The sequence below is a fragment of the Marmota monax genome, unplaced genomic scaffold, assembly GCF_021218885.2.
Source record: "Marmota monax isolate L192 unplaced genomic scaffold, Marmota_monax_Labrador192_F-V1.1 WCK01_AAM20220418_F8-fsc00091, whole genome shotgun sequence".
Taxonomy (NCBI): Eukaryota; Metazoa; Chordata; class Mammalia; order Rodentia; family Sciuridae; genus Marmota; species Marmota monax.
Window position 1 is genome coordinate 5471239 of NW_026692434.1, and position 9329 is coordinate 5480567.

Sequence of the window (9329 nt, forward strand, 5' to 3'; positions counted from 1 at the left end):
TGAGTATGAAACTGAAGTTCATCTATCAGTTGCATCCATATTTGATGTCTTCTATCTCGATCTTCAGCCCCAGCTTCTATTTATCCATTGTATTTGGCTATGAATCTTCATGCAGACCAAGGAAAGCTGACCATTATGAAAATATTTCTATAAACAACAAAGTGTGTCCCTGGAAGTTTCCAAAGCTGCCAGTCTTTAGAATGAGGGAGTTATCTGGATTCTCTGAAAAGTTATAGAGAATGAAATACTCTTCCACCATCTATCTTTTCCACCAACTCAAACTTAGCTTTGTTGTAAATAGTTTCTCTCCAGTACAGTTGTTTTTCTCTACAAGAAAAATGTGTTTTTTTCCCTTAAAGTGAGAAAGGCACTGGGGCCTCCATTTCAGCTGTTTGCTTTCCATTATCTATGTGTAAACCAAACAAAGCAATTCAACCTTCTCAACCCCTGTGCGGAAACACAGAAGACTGCAACATTTTATCTAAAATAAAACATCCAAAGTAAAGGAGATGCCCAGTCTTTATCACTTTTACATGTAGAAAATAGAAGTTTTGAAATTATAGGTTCCCCTCTAGTTCATACCCCAACCCCATCAAGGCTCTTGGTCTATTAAAGCTACTACGTACTTATCTATTCACAGTACCTGATAACACATGGTCCCAAATAAGAACCTAAATCTTTTCATGTTGACTGTGGATTCTGACATGACAGATCCTCCTGTAGGAAATCATAACTCTGTTCTAATGTTTGCAAAAACATCACATTATGGAGAGACTTATCCTTCTCACATGTGAGAAAAAAGATACTTATATGCAGATAATTCATTTCCAAGACATTACATGAATAATTATGGTTATCTGAGGGAAGAAAAGCATAACTTTGAGGTTTTAAGGAGAATTCTTGGACAAACTGAGTTTTTAGTTAGGCCTTGACAGGCAGCTACAGAAAGCAAGAACATTACAGGCAGCCCTGACATAATCTGGTGGGTCAAAGTCATGGAGGAGTTGAGAGTAAGAGTGAGTTAATAATTGTGAAAGGACAATAAGACAGGGATATTGTGAAAATTAAAGTGTTAATTGGTAAATCAAGTTACTGAGACACTGAGCAACTCCTAAAATATATGCACTTTATCTTCATTTAAGTGATTGCTAAATTTTTGGAGCAGAGGAATACTATGGTCAAACTTGGGTTTTCAGGAAAATATAAAACCTATGAAAAATATAATTGGTTAAGTAGAGAAAGTGGGAGGGGAAGAATATATAATAATTTTCCATTAAAAGAAAGGGATATTTGGGTGTTGTGGCCCATAACAACAATTTGGAAGGTTGAGGCAGAAGGATTGCAAGTTCAAGACCAGCCTTAACATTTTAGCAAGACTCTTTCTCAAAATAAAAATAAAATAAAATAAAATAAAATAAAAAGGACAGGGGGTCTGGCTCAGTGGTAAACCACCCACAGGTTCAGTCCTTAGTCATGAAAAAACAATTCATTGATTTTTTTAAAATGTCCCCATACCTTATAGAAGAAGGAAAAAAAAATGATATATCACATATCACAGACACATAGCCCATCTTGGTTGGCCACATGACACCCAACAGCAATGGCTTTTACTAAGAAATGTGTACTCATCCCTGCTCAAGTTTAAATATCAATTCCTTTTTTTTCCTCTCTTGGGAACCCAGCAAAGATGACTTGTTGTGCAAATTACAAAAGGTTAAGTAAATCCCATCTAGAAACAAACTGCCTTTAATGAGTCTGTTTTCTCCAAATGGTCTCATTTGTATAATAACAATCATGAATTGTGCTTATTTGATTCAGTATGGACTTGTTTTGAGACATATTATTTTAAACTGTATTATAGCACTCTAGAAATATTTTCAAAAGTATTGCCCCTTGGAATCAAGAAATATGTCACTTGGCCATAAACTTTGAGACCAGCTGAAAATTATCAATAAAATGCATGCTATTATTCACAGGAATAATTAGGGTAATCATGTTGTAATCAAGCAGTCATTCTCTGAGGTAAGCCTTTCCCCTGATGGTTTCATTATATGGTCAAGTAAGATAAAAGATGCTGTCAGTGAAAGGTATATTCCCTTCCCCTAAAGTCAAAACCTTGGAAGTGAGGATACAGGAAGGCCAAAGTAGCCAATTTATTCACAGGAAGTTTTCCTCCTTACCAAATTATTATGGCAGGACATAACTTCAGATTTGATTTTAAGTCAAACTTCCAGTTTGATTTTAAAAGCTCTTCACATAATAAAGTCATTCACTAGTTTTAATCCCATAAATGTTGCCTACTAATTAACTCAAGCTATGCACACTCATCATTCACATAGTTCAAGAGACTGAAAGTATTAGTTTCTTGATATCCTGCAGATAATCCTCTGCTTGCTGAACAACCCACACCACATGGCGTTCTCCCGGACCCCAACAGGAAGTCCCTCCTCCGGAATTCCCTCCTACCGCACTTCCCCAACCAATGGGAACTCTCCAGGAGTCCCATAGCAGGCCGAGGTGGACAGCAGGAGTCCAATATCCATATGAATGCAGATCTTAACATAATCATATCATCTAAATGGCTTGCTGGTGTCGCCTTTCAACCAAAAATGCCATGCATCATATTACTTGGCTGTGGCTCTTAGCAATCCTCAGGCATTTATTGGTGAATTTATGGCTTTTTCATAGCAAATACTTTCCCCATACAGCTGTGGTGTTTGTTGTGTCTCTAATGCCTTCATATAGTGCAAGCTCTATATAAATGAAAAACAAAACAAAAATCTTAAACTCACAGCAAGAGTCATCCAACTGTGGTCTACTGCCTATTTATGTAGGGATTAAAAATAATCTAAAATAGTTTTTAGAATTTTTTAATTGTAGGAACAATATCAAAAGAATAAGATTTTGTGACATGTGAAAATAATATGAAATTCAAATTTTAGTGTCCATAAGTGAGGTATTACTGGAACATAGTCACACCCATTCATTTATGTGGCAGCTTTTGAGCTACAACAGCAGTCAAGCAGTTGGAATAGAGACCAAATGACCCACCAAGTCAAAAAGTATTTAGTATCTGGCTCTTTATAGAAAAATGTTGTTGAACCCTGATTCACAGCATTCTTGAAACAGAAACTCAAGAGTTACTTTTTTTTTTTTTTTTAAGTCTGAAAGTATCCGACAGCAAAAAGTTTCCTTTAACAAGGTTTTGGGCTGTGTGACAGTAATACCAAAATTCTCACATGGTACCTGAAAGAATGTGATTTTTAAATTATGCAGAAAAATATGGGTAAGTAAAATAATACCTGAAAGGACATAGTGTGGGCCTGAAATCCCTGCAAGGCTTGAGGAAACATACTGAATTACAGAATGTGTGCCTCTCTGCATTTCTTTCTGGCAGGCATGTAAAACTGAACTATTTATAGTGAGGCAGGCAATGGATGAAGGCATGTTAGCTAAAGAACACCTTAGAGAATAACAGGAACTGTTCTTTGCAAGAGAAGGGGCAGAAAAGGCTACCTTAAACGACCCAGAATAGAAAATAATTATAAAAATTTGAAAACATGGGAGGGTGTGACTTGTGTCCCAATTTGCAAATGCTTTGTTTGGATTCATGCTGCTGATCCAATGTTCCTTTCAGAGTTCAAGGAGCAGTGGTTACTGTTTCCGTGCCCTAACCTGGGACCTTAAATACATTCTAACACTCATCGCTAGTGTTCCCAAAGCCTTTTTCAAGGCATTTCTCTGACAGATTGATGATATTTTCATTCAGACAATGTCCAATTAACAATCTCAGTTGGTAAATATATGAAGTTCAGTTTACAGCACAAGAGTTTTATAAACAGACAAGGAAAAAAACAACCTTGTGAGGTGTCTGGTTTTATTTGCGATTCCCTACAGATCAAGAAAACAGAACCAATCTAAATGGTTTTAGGCTTCCATGGCAGCGTGTAGTATTTATTGGCATCACAGTACAAATCAAATGAGCAAATAAAACCACTGCTGCTGTGAGAAGAGACGCAGAGCTCAGAGGGAGCCATTCTCTGTCCTTCAACATGACACCATCTCTCTTGGGCTTCTAGAGTCCTGTGGACGTACCAATTTGAGCATATTTTAATATACATTACTAGAATTTATCTTTTCTTGTTTAAATCAAGGGACCAGTTCTGCACCTTGAAAGTCAGACCTCCAGATGTCTGAGCAATGCCTCTATAGGGTTTACCTGGCATTATAGAATCAGAACATGCTGCTTTGGGGGACAGCTATAGCTCTGGGGCCAGAAGCACATTATTGCTTTGCTCCCTTGGCCTAGCCATTGCACTTTCACTACCTTAGCTTTGTGGTGTTTTCTGATTTTTGATTTGATTCCCCTAATTCATTGTTTTAGTTTATTGAATCTGAGCAGCTGCACCAAGTTTCACTCAAACTTTTCTTGCTCTCTTCTATCCTTGCATATAGCTCCTTATTTCCTGAATTTTGAAAAAAAAAAGGAAAAATATTTTCCTTTTGATAAAACAAGCAAATGGTTCTGAACTAACTGCATAGGTTTAACCTGATAGATCTTATTCTCACATCAGCACTTCCCCTGACCTTGAGTCTACTATTATTCTGAGGTTTCTTGTTCCAGTTTTCACAACAGTTTACAGTAATTGAGCAAGCAACACGCTATAATTTAGGAATTCACTTGTAGCTGTGGGTTAACTTTTCTTCAAGTGTAATCCTTCAAAGTCTTAATTTCCCACTCACATGCTCAGTTAGAGCTTTCACTTAAAGCCATTATTTCATTGTATGAACCAGTAACATTTTTAGAAATGTCAGAAATTTGATAATCACTACCTAAAATGTAATGAAGATGAAAAAAGAGGCAGTCATAGGAGATGAAGTAAGTGCCAGAAGTTAGCAATCGATAAAAAGTACTCAGAACATCATTTGTGTCTCACACAAAAGCAGACAGAGTCTGAATAGAGAGAAAGAATTTTGTATCTATTGGGAGCATTAGATAATATGTAATCGTATAGAATGCTTAGAAAGTATATCAATCTTATTTTAGAAACACTTAAATACAGTTTTTTTTTAAAGTTGACCTTCATCTTTTTGCACTGTACACTCTAAAATAGCACCTAGAATTGGCTATTTTAGCAAAATATCCAATAGGTGTTGATGGGTAAGAATTAAATTATCTCTAGGAAAAGAGGGAATACAACATATTGAAAGAAAGTCATTAGAAAAATCTCTCTTCAAGTCATCAGTTTAAAAGTGGCAGACAGTGTGGAGGAGGGCTTATCTGGACAGCTGCCACACAAGGTCTAACCCATAGTAAACAGGTACTTGAAAACAGTCATGGCCATGGAAGCCAGAGAACACAGAATTTGGAATGCCTGTGCAATTCTGGACAAGTCACTTAAATTTCCAAAATTTCAGTTCACTCACCTTTAAAAGCAGAGGTATAAATACTGGCCTCTCCAGAGGCCATTTTGAGAAAATGAGATAAACACATGCAAGGTTTTTAAACAAGACCAAATTATACTTTGGGAGAAAGCACATGAAGGTGATTTTGGTTAGATAAACTTCGATCCAATGCTATTAACATTAGTCATAGTCTTTACTTCTTGATTCACATGCTATATACCAGGCCCTCTGCTAACGACTTGTCATACATTTTCTCTAATTTATATGACAACCTTATAAAGGTGGATATTGTTATTACTATTCTGAGATGACAGAACACATTTTCTATTGTCTTATTTTCTACTTATTTCTATTTTCTACTTATATGTCTTATTTTCTACTTATATCTGCTGTATTACAGTTGTAGGACTAAGTCCTAGGCTTTATCTTTTTTAAAAAAAAAATTGGTTCATAACAGTTACACAGAACATTAGGATTCATTTTGACATAATTACAAATGCATGGAATATAATTTGTTCCAAATCAGTCCCCAATACTTACCCTTACCCTCCCCCTCCTCAATCCCCCTGTCCTTTTCCTCTACTCTGTTGATCTATTTGTTTACATTTTTTTCCCCAAAATTAGTGTCTTGTGGATAGACATAGTGGTAAGATTCACTATAGTGTATTCCTAGGTTATCTTAATCATCTTTCAAAACCTGACTTGGAGCTGCGTGTGCTGGTGTGTGTCTGTAGTCCCAGCTGCTTAGGACTCACTTCAGTCCCTGCTGAAGTGAGAGGACTGCTTGAGCCCACTAGTTCAGGATAAGGCTGGCAATATAGCAAGAACATGTCTTAAGAAGAAGAAGGAGGAGGAGGAGGAGGAGGAGGAGGAGAAGGAAGAAGAACTGGCTTTGTTGTCACCTGTAGCCCAAGGACAGGCCCTCTTACCTTCTGTGAGAATTTAGATTAATCTCATAGGGATTTGTGGAGGGAGGGAGAAAGAGGACCTCTTCTGATTTCACATTTGTTTGTTCTAGTGTGAAAGTACTTTGCTGAATGCTTCACAGACTTAATTCCATAATTTTCAGGAGAAAGATTTTTTAGTAATTTTATTTATTTATTTATTTACTCTAATTAGGTATATATGACATGACAGTGGAATGCATTTTGATTCCTTGTACATAATTGCAACACGACTTTTCATTTCTCTGGTTGTACACAATGTAGTGTTGCAACATATGTCAGTCATACATATACCTAGGGTAATAATGTCCATCTCATTCCACCATCTTCCCTGCCCCCATGCACCCTCCCTTCCTTCTCTCCCCTTTGCCCAATCAAAGTTCCTTCATTTTTCCCATGGCTCTTTCTCCCCATTATGGCTCAGCATCCACTTATCAGACAGAACATTTGGTCTTTGGGTTTTGGGGATTGGCTTATTTCCCTTACCATTATATTCTCCAACTCCATCTACTTACTGGAAAATGCCATAATCTTATTCTTTTTTATTGCTGAGTAATATGCCATTGTGTATATATACCAAAGTTTCCTATCCATTCATCTGCTGAAGGGCATCTAGGTTGCTTCCACAGTTTAGCTACTGTGAATTGAGCTACTATAAACATTGAGGTGGCTGCATTACTATAGCATGCTGATTTTGTTTTTTTGTTTTTTTTTTTATTTTTTTTTTTAATTTTTTATTGTGGGTTGTTCAAAACATTACAAATTTCTTGACATATCATATTCCACACTTTGATTCAAGTGGGTTATGAACTCCCACCTTCACCCCATACACAGATTGCAGAATCACATCAGTTACACATCCATTGATTTACATATTGCCATACTAGTGTCTGTTGTGCTCCGCTGCCTTTCCCATCCTCCACCCTCCCCCCTCCCCACCTCTCCCCTCCCCTCCCCTCCTCTCTCTCTACCCCCTCCACTGTATAACCCTGAGGGTCTCCTTCCATTACCATGCAATTTCCCTTCTCTCTCCCTTTCCCTCCCACCTCTCATCCCTGTTAAATGTTAATCTTCTTCTCATGCTCTTCGTCCCTACTCTGATCTTAGTTACTCTCCTTATAGCAAAGAAGACATTTGGCATTTGTTTTTTAGGGATTGGCTAGCTTCACTTAGCATAATCTGCTCTAATGCCATCCATTTCCCTGTAAATTCTATGATTTTGTCATTTTTTAATGCAGAGTAATACTCCATTGTGTATAAATGCCACATTTTTTTTATCCATTCGTCTATTGAAGGGCATCTAGGTTGGTTCCACAGTCTTGCTATTGTGAACTGTGCTGCTATGAACATCGATGTAGCAGTGTCCCTGTAGCATGCTCTTTTTAGGTCTTTAGGGAATAGACCAAGAAGGGGAATAGCTGGGTCAAATGGTGGCTCCATTCCCAGCTTTCCAAGAAATCTCCATACTGCTTTCCAAATTGGCTGCACCAATCTGCAGTCCCACCAGCAATGTACAAGTGTACCCTTTTCCCCACATCCTCGCCAGCACTTGTTGTTGTTTGACTTCATAATGGCTACCAATCTTACTGGAGTGAGATGGTATCTTAGGGTGGTTTTGATTTGCATTTCTCTGACAGCTAGAGATGTTGAGCATTTTTTCATGTACTTGTTGATTGACTGTATGTCCTCCTCTGAGAAGTGTCTGTTCAGGTCCTTGGCCCATTTGTTGATTGGGTTGTTTGTTCTCTTATTGTCTAATTTTTTGAGTTCTTTGTATACTCTGGATATTAGGGCTCTATCTGAAGTGTGAGGAGTAAAGATTTGTTCCCAGGGTGTAGGCTCCCTATTTACCTCTCTTATTGTTTCTTTTAGCATGCTGATTTTGAATCCGTTGGATATAGATCGAGGAGTGGAATAGCTGGGTCAAATGGTGGTTCCACTCCAAATTTCCTAAGGAATTTCCATACTGCTTTCCAGATTGGCTTCACCAATTTGTAATTCCACCAGCAATGTATGATGAGTGTGCCTTTCCCCCCACATCCTCTCCAACACTTATTATTGTTATATTCTTGATAACTGCCTCTCTGACTGGCATGATATGAAATCTTAGAGTAGTTTTGATTTGCATTTCTCTAATTACTAGAGATGTTGAACATTTTTTCATATATCTGTTGATCAATTGTATATCTTCTTCTGAGAAGTGTCTGTTCAGCTCCTTAGCCCATTTGTTAACTGAGTTGTTTTTTGGTGTTAAGTTGTTTGAGTTCTTTTTTTTTTTTAATAAAAGAAGTTTATTATTTAATGAAGACTTTTATCCATCTTATATCCATAATTTACACCATATCAAATAACACAAGTTCTCACCCATCCTACACAAACATTCTATTGTTTGAGTTCTTTATATATCCTGGATATTAGTGCTCTATCTGATGTGTGTGTGTGGTAAAAATTTGCTCCCAAAATGTGGGCTTTTTTTTCACCTCATTGATTATTTCTTTTGTTGAGAAGAAGCTTTTTAGTTTGAATCCATCCCATTTATTTTATGTCTTGCACTTTAGTAGTCTTGTTAAGGAAGTCAGGATAAAGATTTGGGCCTACTTTTTCCTCTATTAGTTGCAAGGTCTCTGATCTAATTCCTAGATCCTTGATCCACTTTAAGTTGAGTTTTGTGCATAGTGAGAGATAGGGATTTAGTTTGATTTTGCTGCATATATAGGTAAAGTTTTCCCAGCACCATTTGTTGAAGAGGCTAAGAAAGAGAGATCTTAATGAAGACAGGGACACCATGCCTTAGAACAAACAACAGGTAGCGAGGTGCTCTTTCTGTTGGTGTGCTGAAGCAGGATTGAGGACACAGCCTCCAGGCTTTGCCTTGTAAAATGTGCTAATTTGATGCTGATTCAAGAGTCTCCACCTGAGTCCCCTACCTCATGCTGCAGAATTTTGTTATGAAACAAAGCAGAGGCATACTGTGTTGAA